Source organism: Procambarus clarkii, chromosome 2 (genome assembly GCF_040958095.1).
Source record: "Procambarus clarkii isolate CNS0578487 chromosome 2, FALCON_Pclarkii_2.0, whole genome shotgun sequence".
Lineage (NCBI taxonomy): Eukaryota > Metazoa > Arthropoda > Malacostraca > Decapoda > Cambaridae > Procambarus > Procambarus clarkii.
In genome coordinates this window covers 23,892,836-23,911,673 of record NC_091151.1, presented here as the reverse complement: position 1 = coordinate 23,911,673, position 18,838 = coordinate 23,892,836, and the positions used below count along the sequence as shown (strand labels likewise).

The following is an 18,838-nucleotide window of genomic DNA, read 5'->3' as shown; positions in this document are numbered from 1 at the left end:
GCATTTTCTTGACACATAGCTGCATATCCAGTTAAATTACCCAGCATGAGATGCTATAGTAGTAGAGACAGAACAAAAACAAGACCACATATGGGCACCTGTCATTAAGTTTTTGATTTAGCAAGATACTCGTCGGATTCACAAGCCCCAGTAACATTGAAAGAACTAGTGATGTTAGACAATTTACTGTGTAGAATAGTAAAGCTAGGGACACCCCCAAGGAAGTGTTATCAGTTAGTTGTTCCAGCTGTCTTGGTACCAACTGTGTTAAAGATCATCCATGATGCTCCTGTAAATGCACATCCAGGAAAGGATTGTACACTCCAGTAAGGTCGATTGAAGTATTTTTGGCCCAAAAGGGCTAAAGAATTGCTCATTATGTTGACAGAAGTTTAACCTGCTTACAGTACAAGGGACACATCATTGGACCTAACCCAATTCATGTGTACCCAGCAACTAAAGCCCCTTGGGAATGAGTATCAATATATTTGTTGACAAATTTTGCAGAAACTGAAAAGGGTAACAAACATTTGCTTGTAATGGTTGAAAAATTTTCACGTTATTGCGAACTAGAACTGGCGGCCTCCGGCAACCAGGAGGCCTGGTCGACGACCGGGCCGCGGGGACGCTAAGCCCCGGAAGCACCTCAAGGTAACCCCAAGGTAAGGTAGTTCCTATCCTGAACAAAACAGCAGAAACTATAGCCAGTGCATTCCATGACCAAATAATTTGTAGATATAGTATGCAAAAAGTAATTCTCTCAGATAATGGTCCCGAGATCAGTAATAGTTTCTTAACTAGTTTGTGTGAATTATATAACATTAAAAAAATGTAGTATTATGCCATATAACCCAGCAAGTACTATGTTTGCAGAGCATACAAACAGACTATGCAGAGCGTACAAACAGAAAAGTGTTAGATGATTTGAGAGTCACATTGATTTTTGATAACAGTAATTGGGATGAGTTCATATCCTTAATTCAGTGTGCCATACACTCTTCAATTAATGCTTCTACAGGAGACACTCCTCATGCTATTCTTTATGGTACATATAAGATTCTTCCCAATGAAGTGATCATTTCACCCCCTACTCCTTTGTATAACCTAGATGTTTTTTTTCAAGTAATGCATTGACAAATGCAACCAGTCTTTAAGAAAATATGAGAACACTTATCCAAGACAACTGCGGAGTTTACTCCAGCAAAGGAATGCTCAAGCTAAGTCCAGTAAGATGACTGTCGGATCTGTAGTAATGGTACTTAACGAACACAGGTCTGGCCCAATGTACACGTTAACTAAGAAATTTTTAGGTCCATATAAGGTAATAGAGCTTATCAAGATTAACAAGTACAGACTTAAGAATTTGTTAACAAGATAATTTATAAACGAATATTTATACCACATGAAGTTAGCTAAAATTACTGCTGGTGAGTCTGATGCAAAAGATGGCAATGACCATGCCCAGACAGATTCTTCTATAGGGACACCACCTATTGTGGTTGACAGACCACTTGACGTAGACCTTCCGCTTGCCAGCACTTATAATCTTAGATCTAGACCTTTAGTCTCAACCATGCACTCACCAAACGTCTATTGGCTAGATGTTAATGAGAATAACAACCCAGATGCTGCTGCTGCTAACAACACTGATACTGCTAGCATTAGTGTTGTCTGCTAATATCAGTGTTGTTGCTGACATCAGTGTTGCTGTTGACATCAGTGTTGCTGCTGAGATCAGTGTTGCTGCTGATATCAGTATTGCTGCTGACATCAGTATTGTTGCTAGCATCAGTGTTGCTGCTGACATCAGTGTTGCTGCTGACATCAGTGTTGCTGCTGAGATCAGTGTTGCTGCTGATATCAGTATTGCTGCTGACATCGGTATTGTTGCTAGCATCAGTGTTGCTGCTGACATCAGTGTTGCTGCTGACATCAGTGTTGCTGCTGAGATCAGTGTTGCTGCTGATATCAGTATTGCTGCTGACATCAGTGTTGCTGCTGACATCAGTGTTGCTGCTGACATCAGTGTTGCTGCTGACATCAGTGTTGCTGCTAGCATCAGTGTTGCTGCTGACATCAGTGTTGCTGCCAGCATCAGTGTTGCTGCCAGCATCAGTGTTGCTGCCAGCATCAGTGTTGCTGCCAGCATCAGTGTTGCTGCCAGCATCAGTGTTGCTGCTTGCATCAGTGTTGCTGCCAGCATCAGTGTTGCTGCTTGCATCAGTGTTGCTGCTTCTGCTGCCAGAATATGTCGGTCTGCATCAGGTGTTAGTATCTATACTGATGTGTTAGCTCTATCAGTGAAACACTGACCCCAAACATTCTATCCAACTTTTTACCTAGTTCATCATTGACTATTTTACCAGTAATTGTTTCATTGCCCGCGATGAGAGCTTTCCCAGTGGCATTAGGACTGCCAGGTTCAGCTGTGTTCATCTTCCATCAGCAAGTTCATTTTTGGCTGAATCTTTTTTTTTTTTTTAGATATATACAAGAGTTGTTACATTCTTGTACAGCCACTAGTACGCGTAGCGTTTCGGGCAGGTCCCTGGAATACGATCCCTGCCGCGAAGAATCGTTGTTACAACCAAGTACACATTTTACTGTTGAGTTAAACAGAGGCTACAGTTAAGGATTTGCGCCCAGTAAATCCTCCCTGGCCAGGATACGAAGCCATGGCAAAGCGCTCGCGGAACGCCAGGCGAGTGTCTTACCACTACACCACGGAGACTGGTGACAAGTCAATCTTATCCCAAATCAAATGCCCCGCCCCGCTGACTCCTTGCCACTGACAGTGTCACCATTAACAGTGTCAGCACAAATGTCGGCCTGAGCAAAGCTGGTAATAGGCCCAGACCAGATGGAATATGTAGGCCCCATTTTGAACTGTTCACTAGGTATTACTTGGTGATAAATGCCTATGATTTATGCATTTCTATACACATGTACATGTATACACATGTACATGTATACACATGTACATGTGTATACATGTGCACATGTAATGTAAGTTATATACTTACAGAAAAGAATGACAAATTATATTGATTGAATAAAAGGTAATTGGTAGCTTTTTATGAATGTTGGCCCTCTGTGACCATTCATTGACCCCCCCCCTCCTGACCAAGCCTGAGCATAACCACCTGGCATGACCCCCCCCCTCCTGACCAAGCCTGAACATAACCACCTGGCATGACCCCCCCCTTCCTGACCAAGCCTGAGCATAACCACCTGGCATGACCCCCCCCCTCCTGACCAAGCCTGAGCATAACCACCTGGCATGACCCCCCCCCCCTCCTGACCAAGCCTGAGCATAACCACCTGGCATGACCCCCCCCCCTCCTGACCAAGCCTGAGCATAACCACCTGGCATGACCCCCCCCCCTCCTGACCAAGCCTGAGCATAACCACCTGGCATGACCCCCCCCCCCTCCTGACCAAGCCTTAGCATAACCACCTGGCATGACCCCGCCCCCCTCCTGACCAAGCCTGAGCATAACCACCTGGCATGACCCCCCCCCCTCCTGACCAAGCCTGAGCATAACCACCTGGCATGACCCCCCCCCCTCCTGACCAAGCCTGAGCATAACCATCTGGCATGACCCCCCCTCCCCTCCTGACCAAGCCTGAGCATAACCACCTGGCATGACCCCCCCCCTCCTGACCAAGCCTGAGCATAACCACCTGGCATGACCCCCCCCCTCCTGACCAAGCCTGAGCATAACCACCTGGCATGACCCCCCCCCCCTCCTGACCAACCCTGAGCATAACCACCTGGCATCTTTCATGTGATACGTCTTGCTAGTAAGAGAGAAACAGTGCAGTCACACTTGCCAGGTACAGTCTTTGTGGCGCAGTGGTAAGGCACTCGTCCAGTGCTTCGTGAGCGCTTTTTGGCCTGGGTTCGAATATTGGCCGGTAGGTTTGACTGGGCGGTAGTCATTAACTGTAGTCTATGTTCATCCAGCAGTGAATGGGTGGCTGGTTGTTAAACGATTTGGTGTCATTTTCTGGGGAAAATTAAGATTAAAGTTTGGCCTCGTTAAAAGCCAAACGTGGATGCATACACTCTGGATTCCTGTCCCCAGACGCAGTGAATTATTATTTCTCTAGTGGCCTCAACAGGGACAGGAAGTCGGCGGCTTGCCAAAGGTGCCCACTCTATCTTGAAGAAATATTCATACAACTTTCTAAGATCTGCAGAGTTTCATATTAATTAAATTCTGATTTTTGTCTTGAACATTCCTAATACTTTGATAGAAGTGTTCCTCATCTTTTAAGTTTTCTTTCTCAGAAATCAAAGAAAATTGTAAATATTTTATGGCACACTAAAGAAGAATTAAATTAGTCTGCGCATTATTTTCTTAAACAATTTGGTGAGCTATTAAGCAATTGTTTGTTATTTTAGATTTAGCTATTCGGAACAAAAAGTTTCATACAACACGGGCTATAATAAGCCCGTAGTGGACTTACCTGTCACAGGAGCGGTTCCTCCAAAACTCAGTTAATGAATAATAACATATAATAAGGATTATATGTTAAATAGGAAATAACTGGGAGTTTTTACCACGTTTCTGATGTTGACCTGACCATATGTAAACTGTGTAACCCGTCCTCGACTCAAGTCCATTTCATCCAGCGGTCGACCCCAAAGACGCATTGATAAATTTTTACATGTTGTTCATTCAAAACAGGAATTTTCTCAAATATAAATTTATATTATAATATATTATCATATTATGCATATATAGACATAGGTTAGGTTTGGTTTTAGTCTAGTGTTGTTTAACCCTCTTCCCCGTTTGGTTGTCACAGAGGAAAATGTATATATATTGCGGTTAGCATTGTTAATGCGTGGCCACGTCTGTGGTAGAAAATAATAATAGTGAAAAAAACTGCTCAGTTCTTGATAACTTCACCCTCACTTGGGGTTGGATCTGTGAAGAAAGAGGCACTGACGCCTTATAGAAAGAGAGACGAAAAGAACCCGAATTATTGGCAAAGAAAGGTCATAACAGGCGTCATCTTGGGGTTAAAGAAAACTTATTTTATAATAATAGGTAGTTGGGTCATTAAAAGCTTTAAAGAAGAGCAACAATGATAACAGAAAACTGAGAACCACAAAACAATTCAGTGAATACAAACCTGGGTTTCCCTATTCCTGTATGGCACAATTACAGCGAGGGACCATCTGGCTACACAGTGCTGGGGCGAGGAGAACCCGCCCTGCATCACTCCTGCCTTGTGACGCGCCTCCGCTTCACTGATGTTCACCTTCTCCTCAATTGCCAAATTACCACCTGTCGGTAGACATGGTTGCAAGTGGGAGATTGGTTAGCCACCCTATCTCAAAAAAAAAAAAAAAAAAAAAAAAAAAAAAAAAAAAAAAAAAAAAAAAAAAAAAAAATCACATATACAAGGTGTGCAAGCACATTTTAAATTATAAGCACATGTACTGCCATTGGATAGTGAGTGCATAAATGAAATAACTAAAGTATTTGTTAAAACAAACTTGGCTTATTAGGCAAATCGGGCCTTGCATAGTAGGCTGAGAAGTGCGTTCTGACTACTAGGTACGACATATATATATATATATATATATATATATATATATATATATATATATATATATATATATATATATATATATATATATATATATATATATATATATATATATATATATATATATATATATATACATATATATATATATATATATATATATATATATATATACATATATATATATATATATATATATATATATATATATATATATATATATATATATATATATATATATATATATATATATATAAATATATATATATATATATTATTAAATATGACCGAAAAAGTAAGATTATTAATTCTAACACGAATTTTCTCGATCTTTCTTATATTTCTTTTCAGTGTTCATGGTAATTGAAAAATCAATTCTCCAAAATTCATTTTTATTTCTAGTCTGACGCGACACTTCAGCGCATTTCATAAAACTTATTACATTTTCAAAGACTTTATTTTACACACACACAACTATAACTGAATAGAGCTTAAACATCTTCGATTTTTTATACCTGCATTTGGGTGAGGTGATATGTTACAACAGTTTTAAATGATGTGAAAACAAACTTTCAACACAAGACAGAACACGAAATAATGGGTATTGAAGGTGAGAATGGAAGTAATTGCAGAGGGCCTATTGGCCCATATTTCTTGATGCTTCTATATTGGAGCGGAGTCTTGAAGTGGGTAGATTCTACCTCCTTCAGGTAGATTCTACCTGAAGGAGGCATCTCAAATGCCTCCTACAGCTCCTGCAGATGTCTGACATCAGGTACCTGTGTAAAAATGTCGTCAAGATACCTGCAGTATATGGCCGGTTTCAAGTTCATGTCGACTAAGACTATTTGCTCGATGGTACCCATGTAGAAGTTCGTAAACAGGACACCTAGGGGAGAACCCATGGCGACCTCATCTACTTGCTTATATATGTGCCCATCCGGGCTCAAGAAGGGTGCCTCTTTAGTACAAGCTTGGAGTAGTTTCCTTAGGATATTTTCTGGTATGTCAAGAGGATTACAGGCTGGATCACGATACACTCTGTCGGCTATCATCCCGATTGTCTCGTCCACTGGTACGTTGGTGAACAGCGATTTTACGTCCAACGAGGCTCTTATTCCTGTGGCCCGTGTGCCCCGCAGTAAGTCAACAAATTCCTTTGGCGACTTCAGGCTGAAGGCGCAAGGGACATAAGGAGTCAGCAGGCCGTTGAGTCGCTTCGCTAGTCTGTACGTGGGTGTGGGTATCTGGCTAATGATTGACCGAAGTGGGTTTCTAGGCTTGTGTGTTTTGACATTTCCATACGCATATCCAGGTTTATATTCCCCAATAATCTTTGGCAGGTCTAGTCCTGATTTCTTGGCGTTCACAGTTTCGATTAGTTTGTTGACCTTTGCTTTCAATTCGGCTGTAGTGTCCTTCGTTACCCTTTGGAATTTAGTTTGGTCAGAGAGTATGAGGTTCATTTTCGCCAGATATTCGTCTTTTTTAAGAATGACGTATATTGGCGACTTGTCACCTCTCCTGACAACTATCTCCTTGTTCTCACGAAGGCTCCTTGTTTCGTGTTTTACGAAACGCGCTCGTGTCGCGTCAGACTAGAAATAAAAATGAATTTTGGAGAATTGATTTTTGAATTACCTCCAACAGTGAAAAGAAATGTACGAAAGATTGAGAAAATTCGTGTTAGAATTATTAATCTTACTTTTTCGGTCATATTTAATAATATATATACATATATATATATACATATATATATATATATATATATATATATATATATATATATATATATATATATATATATATATATATATATATATATATATATATATATATATATATATATATATATAGGCTACTCATGAGAAACTCTCCAGACACAAAACAGAACGCTTTAAAAGAGACTAACGTCGTCTATGCCTTCAAATGCCCACTTGGGGACTGTAAGCTCTAAAAAACCCAGTATATAGGCAAGACAACAACATCTCTTTCTAGGCGTTTAACGATGCATAAGCAACAGGGCTCCATTAAGGAACATATAATCTCTTCCCACAACCAAACCATCGCCAGAGAAATCCTAGTAAACAACACAGAAATCATCGATAGATACAGCGATAGCAGGCGGCTTGACGTTTGCGAGGCACTACACATCAAGAAGTCAACACCAGCAATCAACAGCCAATTATTGCACAACTATATTCTACCCACCTCAAGACTCCGCTCCAATATAGAAGCATCAAGAAATATGGACCAATAGGCTTTCTACAAACACTTCTATTCAATACCCATTGTTTGTGTTCTGTCTTGTGTTGATACTTTTAATACCCTATTAATATCCCCTCTTGTTCTGTCTTGTGTTAATGCCACATCACCCCTCCCACCTCACTCAAATGTAGATATAAAATCGGAGATACGTAAGTTCTATCCAGTTGTGTATTTGTGAACTAAAGTCTTTGAAAATGTAATAAGTTTTACGCAACGCGCCCGTGTCGCGTCAGACTACAAATAAAAATGAATTTTGGAGAATTAATTTTTTATTTACCTCCAACAGTGAAGCGTAATGTACGAAAGATTGAGAAAATTCGTGTTAGAATTATTAATCTTACTTTTTCGGTCATATTTAATAATATATATATATATATATATATATATATATATATATATATATATATATATATTATATATATATATATTGTGACGGTAACGCGTTGGTGTTCGGCTGTTTAAGGCTAGGGGTATGGCCTCGTCACATAGTTATAAAAAAAAATAGAAAAACTGGAACTTCGTCTGTGGTAAGGTAAGGAGAAGACACACAAAACACAAGTAAACTTTAACAATGAAATTTTAATTACGTTAAATAAATCAAAACATGAAAATAATGCACAAACAAATATGTATAATAAAATCAATGAATCAAAATAATAAGAATACTTAAATGACACAATGAAAAGTTACGTTAAGGCAAAATAACAAGTGCAATACAAAAGTTAAGTGGGAGGTGCTGGAATATTGGCTTAAAGCCACCACCTCTCTCAGTACACGCTAACGTCTAGCTGGGAGGAGTGCTGGCTACGAAAGCACGGAACATTCTGAAGACTGATGTTGGGGCGACCCCAGACATCAGGTAGTATTGGGGGGCGAGTGCAGGTGCAGCCAGACCGGCGACCAATCAGCGGAGCCGTAGCGATCAACGGGTAGTTTGGTGATTTGGGTCCGAACAGGTGGCGGGCTGCATACGTTTCTGCTCACCCTTGCAAGCCTTGCTGGTGTTGTTGTCGTTGTTGGACATTTCTTCCATAGTCTTTTTATATAATTGTGAAGACGTAATTATGGAGGGAAGAGCAGGCTCAATCTCTTGAAGGAGATTATCGTCACAACTCTCCCCCGAAGCCTGCGGTTCTGGAAGAAGTACGTCGTTATGTGGTGGAGTAATGGATGGAGTTGCTTCTACTTCATAAACTCTGGAGAGATCATGGGCTAAGATGTTGTCAGACTCTTGGTATAGCGTGTCTCCAGGTTGAATTTCTGCAGGTAGCAAGCCCATAGTAGAAGACGTTGAGATGAGAAGTGGGCGTGCTGCAGGAGGTGTAGGGTGGTGTGGTCCGTGTTGATGGTGGACCGAGCACTTTTCAGGTGTGGAGTGAAGTGCTGAAGCTTCAGGATGAGGAAGAGAAGCTCCTTGCCAATTGTTCCGTAGATCCTTGTAGCAGTAGTCGCTGACAGGTGTATTCTTCTCGCCTCGTTGTTGCATCACGACACCACCAACGTCGGTACCCCTAGCGTCGACATGGAGGATGAAGGGTTTATCTGACGAGGTGAGAGTGGAATTAGAAGAGGGCATAGGAGCACGAGTATTATCCTGAAAGCATTTGGGAAGATCATTAAGGATTTCGGAATTAGAAAGCGCTGACTCCTTGTCAGTGCTTTCGGGAGGAGAAGCTGGGAAGGTCTCACTGTGGATGTAGGGTTCTGTGAATGTGGAATAATTAGTCAAGACAGTGGGAGGAGTACCATTATATTGCTTCAGGAGGTTGACGTGGCACAGCTGGGTCTTCCGCCGCCTATCTGGAGTCTCTATCACATAATTATTATTATTCCTGCACTCTTTGATGCAGTAGGGTCCTGAAAATCTGTTTTGTAAAGGTGAACCTGGGATAGGGAAATAAGCAAGGACGAAGTCTCCCGGCTTTAATTTTCTTACTTTGCTGGTCTGGTCGTAATGAGTCTTCATTCTCACCTGGGCTTTCAATAGATTATCATGGGCAAAGCGGTGGACTCTCTCTAGAATGTGCTGAAGGTTTTGAAGAAACTGGGGCACATTCTGATGCTCACTGAAGGTGGCATCTCTGAGAGAGTCTTTGAAAGCCTTAAGGGGAGTACGGCACTTACGGCCGTAGAGCATCTCATAAGGAGATACTCCTAGGGACTCATTGGGGAGACTTCTGAAAATACACATTATTAGGTCAATCTGCTTATCCCAATCCTTTGAGGTTTCACTACAAAACTTTTTCAAGAGTGCTTTGATGGTCTGATGACTACGTTCAAGAGAACCCTGTGAAGCAGGATGATAGGGGCTGGACAATACCTGTTTGATGTTGAACTCCTCCAGTGTCCTTTTGAAGAGATCACTGGTGAAGTTGGTGCCACAGTCACTTTGAATCTCCCTGGGAAATCCGTATTGAGTGAAGATCTTCAGTAGATGTTTGATAACCGTAGCAGCCGTGATGTTCTTCACTGGAACTGCTATGGGAAATCTGGTGGTAGGACACAGGATGGTTAGGATGTAGGCGTTACCTGAACTGGTCCGAGGTAAAGGACCAACACAGTCTATTATGAGTCTGTGGAAAGGTTCCGCAGGCACCTGTATGGGAATCAGTGGTGCTCTGGGAATGGAGACGTTCGGTTTGCCTGCCATCTGACATGTATGACACTGTTTTACGTACTGTTTGACGTTATTTACCATACCTGGCCAGTAGTAGTCTTGACGAATCCCATGGTAAGTCTTGTTGAAACCGTAGTGGGAGAATGCTCCATGGGCCAGGTGTAGAATAGTGGGCCGCAGGCTGGTGGGAATCACAAGTTGTTCGATGTTGGCCCAATCGTCCTCCTCCTTCAGTTTACTGGGTCTATATCGGCGGTAGAGCAAGTCGTTCTCTAGGAAGAACCCAGGAATACTGTCGGGTTGAGTCTCAGCCTGGAAAAACAATGGTGTTAAAGTAAGATCTTCCCTCTGCAACTTACGGAACTCCAACTTGGTCAGATGCGGGGGTAGTTTCTGAGGGTCTTGAGGGACAGCGGTAGCAGTAGAGTCAGCTGGCTGTGGACGTGCGGCTTGTGCACGGGTGGTCACGAGAACCGGAGGAGAAACATCATCACTCTCTTGAACCTCTGCTGGAACATACTCAAGAATAGGGTTACTTGGCACAGAGTTACACACCTGGGGTTTGTCCATGACGATCAGGTTGGTTGGTTGCAGGTCTTCTGCCAAGTCGTTGCCTAGGAGAAGTTGCACTCCAGGCATGGGAAAAGGCTTTTCCCTGACGGCGACTTGGACTTCCCCGTTCACGTAGGGACAATCCAGGTGGACTCTGGCGAGAGGGTATGGAGTGGTAGCAGTGAGGTCAGTGATGAAGACTGTTTCCCCGGTGTAGACTATGTTGGGCACAGCCGACTTCAAGATGATCGATTGTAGAGCCGCTGTGTCCCTCAAGATCTTCAATTTGAAACGTCCCTCCGGATTTGAACCGTTGGCAGAGACAGTTCCAGTATACAGGTGGTTACTGAAAAGAGAAAGATCATTAACATCAACACCAACATTCATCACAGGCTTACCGGACTTAGGAGGAGTTGGTTTGGGTCGTTGTTGGTCAGTGGTTCCCTTGTATTGAGACTTACCACACTTGTCTATGGTATGTCCATAGAGTCTACAATACTTGCAGTACAGTTGTGAACCAGCTTGATCGGGGCTCACCTTCTCGTAACTGTACCACGACTTCTTACTGGAGGATGGTTCAGGTGTCAGCCGGTGGATGAGGCTGTAAGTGTCAGCCGACTTAGCACACTTCAGGTAGTCGGTTTCTTCTTTATCTGCTAAGTAGAGGCGGACAGGAGGCGGCACACGTCTCAAGAATTCTTCAACAAGCATCAGGTTGACGAGTTCTGTAAAAGTAGAGACATGTGCTGCTTCCAGCCATTTCATGAAATACCTCCGTTTCGTGTTAGCAAACTCAAGGAAGGTAGTGGTACTTGCCTTCAGGTGGTCACGGAATTTCCTTCTATAACTTTCAGTAGAGAGGAGGTAGGCGTCCAACACTGCTTGTTTCAGAGTGTAGTAGTCATTCTCAGACGCCAAAGTACTGAGTGTGACTGCAGCTCTACCTGTAAGATGGACTCTGAGAAGTGTGGCCCATTGGTCGACAGGCCAACTGAGTTGATTAGCAAGGGTTTCAAAGGTGGTAAAGAACACATCAACTTCTGCTTCTACAAAGGATGGCATTAACTTACTTGCATGTGATATATTAAAACTGACGGGAAGATTTGCAGTAGCTTGCTGGCGTTGAGTGAAGTGTGAAGTTTCCAGGGCGATTTCACGTTGACGACACTCTAGAGCCAGAGTTGCTTGTTGCTTGTCATGTTCGCGTTGCATCTCCAACTCGCGTCGTTTGGTTTCAAGCTGTACTCGTTCCCGCTCCTGGAGTGTTTCAAGCTGTACTCGTTCCCGCTCCTGGAGTAGTGCAACCTCACGTTCCTGGAGGGCGAGTCCACGTTCGTGTTCTTCTCTTCTCAAAGCAGCTTCACGTTCTCTGAGGGTGATTTCTCGTTCTTGTTCTTCTCTTCGTATGGCAGCAGCTCGTTCTTGTTGTTCGAGGGCTTCCCTTTGCTGCTCACGTTCAATCTTGGCCAGCTCTAGTTTAAGTTTCATCGTTGCCAAGTCAGTTTTATCTGCAATATAGTAAGTTTCATGAGTTTCAGAGTCTATCTTACCTTGCTCTAAATAGTAATCCAGCAACAGGTTGTGTAGGTCATTTTTGTTGGCTTGGTAGGGAACTTCTAGTTGATACTCATGTGCAAGAGTTTGTAATTCAGTCCTCTTGGCACGACTTAAAGTCCCTATTTCACCTGCTGGATTTGCACGGAAAGTTTGGAGACGAAACATGGTGAAATTAGCAAATAAAGGTACACGAATGTTCAATAATGAAATGTCAGAAACAGGACAACGTGGCAACTGGTACCTATCCTGTGTGATCTTTAACAATTAACGTTAAGTGAAAGATATTAAATGATTAAATTAAATCAAGGGCGCAGGAAATCTTGTACCCGGTACTCATGTAAGAGAATAAGGGCAAGAAAATCCTACTAACAAATGAAACAAAGTTTCGAAAACAAATGAAACAGTTAAATGCTTCAAAAGTAAAATTGGTAGTCCAAGGATGTAGGCATACCTTGCCAAGTCTCTATAGGACATAAAGCAAGTTTTTCCTACTGAATTTAATATGATACTTACAGAATTAGCGAACTTTTGTGCTCTGAAAAAATAAGCTAATTCCCTACCGTTGTATGTATCATCATCTCTGACTGACGTGTAGGGGTGCGAGGTGTCAACTGGTGACGAGAACTGCTGCTGAGGTCCCAATTCAGCAACTAAAGTTCGAGCTAGAGGAACTATGGCCCTCTTTGTCCTCCTACAGTCAGATTGCAGAAGATTGGGTACTCTTGACCCGGGGCAGACCACAGTACCAGGGTACCAATATGATGATCTGTCAGAATGAGAAATATTCAAGGGACATAGATGGTAAATACGAGTAATAACAAGGAGGGAGAGATGACCAATTAAGAGTATGACTGCGGCCTACAGTCACCACGTAATCCAAAGTTGTCTCACCTTCACTATATGTTACTCTCGTAATGCACAATACACCGCACCTTATAAAAAATGAAATTGAATGAAAAATAGTAAAGCTACGTTAACAGAGTTAAATACGCTTACCATAAATTACCACTTGGCACCAGTACCTGAGTGAGGCTCCTAGGACAGTCCCCCATATAACTTGTGACGGTAACGCGTTGGTGTTCGGCTGTTTAAGGCTAGGGGTATGGCCTCGTCACATAGTTATAAAAAAAAATAGAAAAACTGGAACTTCGTCTGTGGTAAGGTAAGGAGAAGACACACAAAACACAAGTAAACTTTAACAATGAAATTTTAATTACGTTAAATAAATCAAAACATGAAAATAATGCACAAACAAATATGTATAATAAAATCAATGAATCAAAATAATAAGAATACTTAAATGACACAATGAAAAGTTACGTTAAGGCAAAATAACAAGTGCAATACAAAAGTTAAGTGGGAGGTGCTGGAATATTGGCTTAAAGCCACCACCTCTCTCAGTACACGCTAACGTCTAGCTGGGAGGAGTGCTGGCTACGAAAGCACGGAACATTCTGAAGACTGATGTTGGGGCGACCCCAGACATCAGGTAGTATTGGGGGGCGAGTGCAGGTGCAGCCAGACCGGCGACCAATCAGCGGAGCCGTAGCGATCAACGGGTAGTTTGGTGATTTGGGTCCGAACAGGTGGCGGGCTGCATACGTTTCTGCTCACCCTTGCAAGCCTTGCTGGTGTTGTTGTCGTTGTTGGACATTTCTTCCATAGTCTTTTTATATAATTGTGAAGACGTAATTATGGAGGGAAGAGCAGGCTCAATCTCTTGAAGGAGATTATCGTCACAATATATATATATTATATATATATATATATATATATATATATAGATATATATATAGATATATATATATATATATATATATATATATATATATATATATATATATATATATATATATATATATATATGTCGTACCTAGTAGCCAGAACTCACTTCTATGCCTACTATGCAAGGCCCGATTTGCCTAATAAGCCAAGTTTTCATGAATTAATTGTTTTTCGTCTACCTAACCTACCTAACCTAACCTAACCTAATTTTTTCGGCTACCTAACCTAACCTAACCTATAAAGATAGGTTAGGTTAGGTTAGGTAGGGTTGGTTAGGTTCGGTCATATATCTACGTTAATTTTAACTCCAATAAAAAAAAATTGACCTCATACATAATGAAATGGGTAGCTTTATCATTTCATAAGAAAAAAATTAGAGAAAATATATTAATTCAGGAAAACTTGGCTTATTAGGCAAATCGGGCCTTGCATATTAGGCTAAAATGTGCGTTCTGGCTACTAGGTACGACATATATATATATATATACATATATATATATATATATATATATATATATATATATATATATATATATATATATATATATATATGGTGGAGCGATCACCCCAGTGATCGCTCCAGCCAACGGTGTGCTGCTATGGGCCCCTCTGGGCTCGATTGCCATTGAGGTAATCCTCGAAGAAATGCTGAATGACCTAAGGGGCCGTAGTACTGAAAAATGCGATAAATGAAAACTGGTTTGATTTCAATCAAACTTTTTTGTCTAGTAGTATGTAAAATGTAGTTCAACTGGCCCAAGTCTCAGCATCGTATCATACATAGGAAGGGAGAAAAAAATATTGAATTATGTGTTGAAAATTTTCCAAAATGGTCAAAAATTAACATCAAACAAAAGTGTCAACTGAAATCATGTCTATGACTCTAAGCTATCACAATAGCATAACGTATTTTAATATTTAGTTTTATGCCAAAAAAATATAAAAAATTAATTGAGATTTTTTTTCTCTCAATTTTTTTTTCATATTTTTTATCGGCCGATTTGCATGAAACTTATATACCTTACAGAACATAAGAATATCTGTAAGGATGCAAGTTTTGGAAGAAATTGGTTGAAGTCAACTTCAACCACAGGAGGCAGAATCTTTGATCTTATTTATTGTCCATTAAGTTAAAATTACTTCGCAGCTTTCATTCTTTTTTTCACTTTAAATGAAATTTACATCTTCTATGTAGAGTTTACGTCTCTACAGACTATATTAAGCACTTTTTCTAGGTTCATTTATTGATTTTATACTTCATTTTCAAACATGAAATATTGGCATATATTTTGGGGGAACTTTGACTACCTGTATTAGTAAAACTAAACATATTTTGGATAATCCTTTCAATACAAATCCTCTTTTATATGATAATGTATTAGATGAGTGTCATAAAACGATTTCATTTGAAACATGTGGTTTGTGAAATATATTGAAAATGTGTAAAATTCGTTGGAAAAAAAACAAAAAATAACAATAACTCCCTTTCTATTTAGGGTGCGGTACTGAAACATAGAACAGTTGCAGTCCTTCTTATAAACAACTAGTAAAAAATGTTTAGTTGACATTAAACAATAATTAAAAATCGTGTAATATGGCACCTAAGAAGGATGGAGGGAAGAATAGGGGCTTTGGATGCTGACGATGCTTTGTACCTCCTCAAAAGGTGCCTGGCTTTGCCCACACTTACATATTTCCTAAGGTGTGCTCTCTCCTTCGACAGCCCAAAATTAACAAAATATGACGCACTCCTAAAGTCAATAACCACGCAAGTGTTAAACCTCTCCCTGCAAGATGACCAATGGAACCAAGCAACGGTCCTCGTTAGACTTGGGGGTATAGGTATTCGCAAGGTGACACAGTTAGTATTGCCGGCATTCTTATCCTCCACCAGTATTACAGGTCAATTAGTGAATGAGACACTGCCAGAATACCCAAGAGACTCCATTGGGATTTATGATCCAAAATTAGTGGATGGGACATTCTTATCAACTCTCAACCTCGACCAACCTTTCCAAACGACTGTAAACGTGCCAAATGGGATAGCCCAATAGTGGAGAACATTGCCACATCAATGTTGGAGGCAGCTTCTGGGAAGGATAAAGTGCGTCTCCTAGCTGTGCAAGCTCCCCATGCCAGGAACTTCCTGTTGGCTGTTGCTAATTCCGCCTTAGGCACTCGTATGAATCATCGGGACCTAAATATTGGTGTTGCCCTTCGCCTTGCTGCCCCTTTCTCCGCCGAACACTGGTGTATCTGCTGCTATGCGTCAGCAGACCAACACGGCAGCCTAGATTTCATCTGGCATAAGTCACAAGGGAAGAGTGCCAGACATGAAACAGTGAATGACATCATCAAGAGAAGTTTGGCTACAGCTGGGTGTCCAGCACAAAGGGAACCTCAGTTGTGCAGACTGGATTTACACTGGTTTTAGTCCTGTTTTTAAAACATTATCTTCGTGGTGGATATCGATGCTCGGTATTCACTAGCCGTTTCCATGGCTAGTGGGAATGGGCTAGTAGAGGTCCCATTCTTCAACTGCTCTTTTAATCATTGTAGTCGCTATGGAGGGAGACAGGATTGATTTATGAAGACTAAGCCACCCAAAGGGTGGCTTAGTCTTCAATGAATGACGTCTTCTTCCGCTACTTTGGCTCTGTGGCAACGTTTGATAGTTGGGAGTATTTTCTTCTTGATTTGCTCCTTAATCTGTGAAAAACTTGGAGATATTTTAATCTGATCAACAGGTAGAGCAGTGGAAGTTTGCCTTTTTATTACCATCTATGCCAATATGACTTCGTATCCAATTTAGGGTGACTGACAGCCCTAGATTCTGTGCTTCTTTTCCTATGTAGGATTTCTGTAATGAGTTGGATATTATCTCTGTGCTGGTTGGATAACAATGACTGAAGCGAGGAAGGGAATTATCAGGAGAAAGTGTCAAGCCATTACGACTATATAGCACTTGGAAGAGGTCAGGATAAGGATTTGGGATGGAACAGGGAAAAAAAGAATAGTGCCCAACCACTTGGGCAGTCGGGCATTGAACGCCGACATGCATGTAGTGAGACCGTCGCTCTACAGTCCTGCCCAAGTGGTTGGGCAACAATGCATGGAGCGAAGATTTAAGAGTCGGTAGGAATGATGACATCATGTGAATTATTCTCAATTGCATAATTTATGGCCACTTTCAAGACATTTTCCACGGTAAACTATTATTTTTTCTCTCTAGTACCAAGCATGGTGAACATGTCAGTGAAAAAGGTTTATAGGTGCAATTCTGCATATCCTCTTAAATAACCATACATATAACATTAGTTGTCTTACAGATATGTGATCATTCTTTTTTGCTTGTTTCAAATACATTAATGTTCAGAACAACTTATTCCTAAATAGTTGAACATATTCAATGTTCAGAACAATTTATTCCTAAATAGTTGAACATATTTAATGTTCAGAACAATTTATTCCTAAATAATTGAACATATTTAATGTTCAGAACAATTTATTCCTAAATAGTTGAACATATTTAATGTTCAGAGCAATTTATTCCTAAATAGTTGAACATATTTAATGTTCAGAACAATTTATTCCTAAATAGTTGAACATATTTAATGTTCAGAGCAATTTATTCTCAAATATTTGAACATATTTAATGTTCAGAACAATTTATTCCTAAATAGTTGAACACATAAAATTTGCTTTGGGTCAAACAATTGTGAGTTCATTTATTTCATGATATGTCACCGTCATTGTAGACTATCGTATGAGGTTATCAATAAACAACCTTGTTTTGTATCTAATGGAAGGCTTTTCCAATTCAACAGCTTTTGAAACATTTATGTTCTAGATTTTCTTGATTACCTTCTGTACTGAATCTTTTACTATGGTAATAATGTTACTAGGAACCTATACAAATAATATTGTGGGCTAAGTACTCACGGAGGTGTGGAGGTGTAGAGGGGCAGCCAGGCAGTGAGGGAGTGTTGTAAGCTCGCATTACATGGAAGTCAGGTCTGCTGCTCACCATCACACACACCATCACTATCATTGTAGTTATCAACAGGTATGCTACAGCAGTCTTTTTTACCACTTTACGTGCCGAATAACCACCAAGCCACGTCATAACTTGGCCTGTACATTGCCTGCTGATCCTAGGATAGCTGTGATTGGAAGACTGGTCTGGCGAATCATTGATGTTCACCATGATGAGTATACTGACACTGGTCAGTGTTGGCGTCGATCAGATGTCACACGAAGTCTGACTTGCGTGGTTTTCTCTTCTTCCAGACACGATCACCTCTAACAAGGGGAAGAAATAACGGTGTGCGAACTAAGTCTGCTTTTGTAACAACATAAGTTTGTATACATTCTTTATAAATGTATATATGTGTGAAACAGGATGTCTGACAGTACGAGGAAGGCGGCCAGACACATGGGACCTAACCCACTTTTCACACATATAACATCGAGAATCTGACTATAAGCCAGTTG

General features: G+C 40.8%; 1 pseudogene; it reads right to left on the bottom strand.

The window, feature by feature from the left end:
• Positions 1–18,551, bottom strand: part of LOC138365917 (beta-1,4-galactosyltransferase 4-like) — a 95,728-nt pseudogene extending 77,177 nt beyond the window's left edge.
• Between the last annotated feature and the right edge of the window lie 287 nt (positions 18,552–18,838).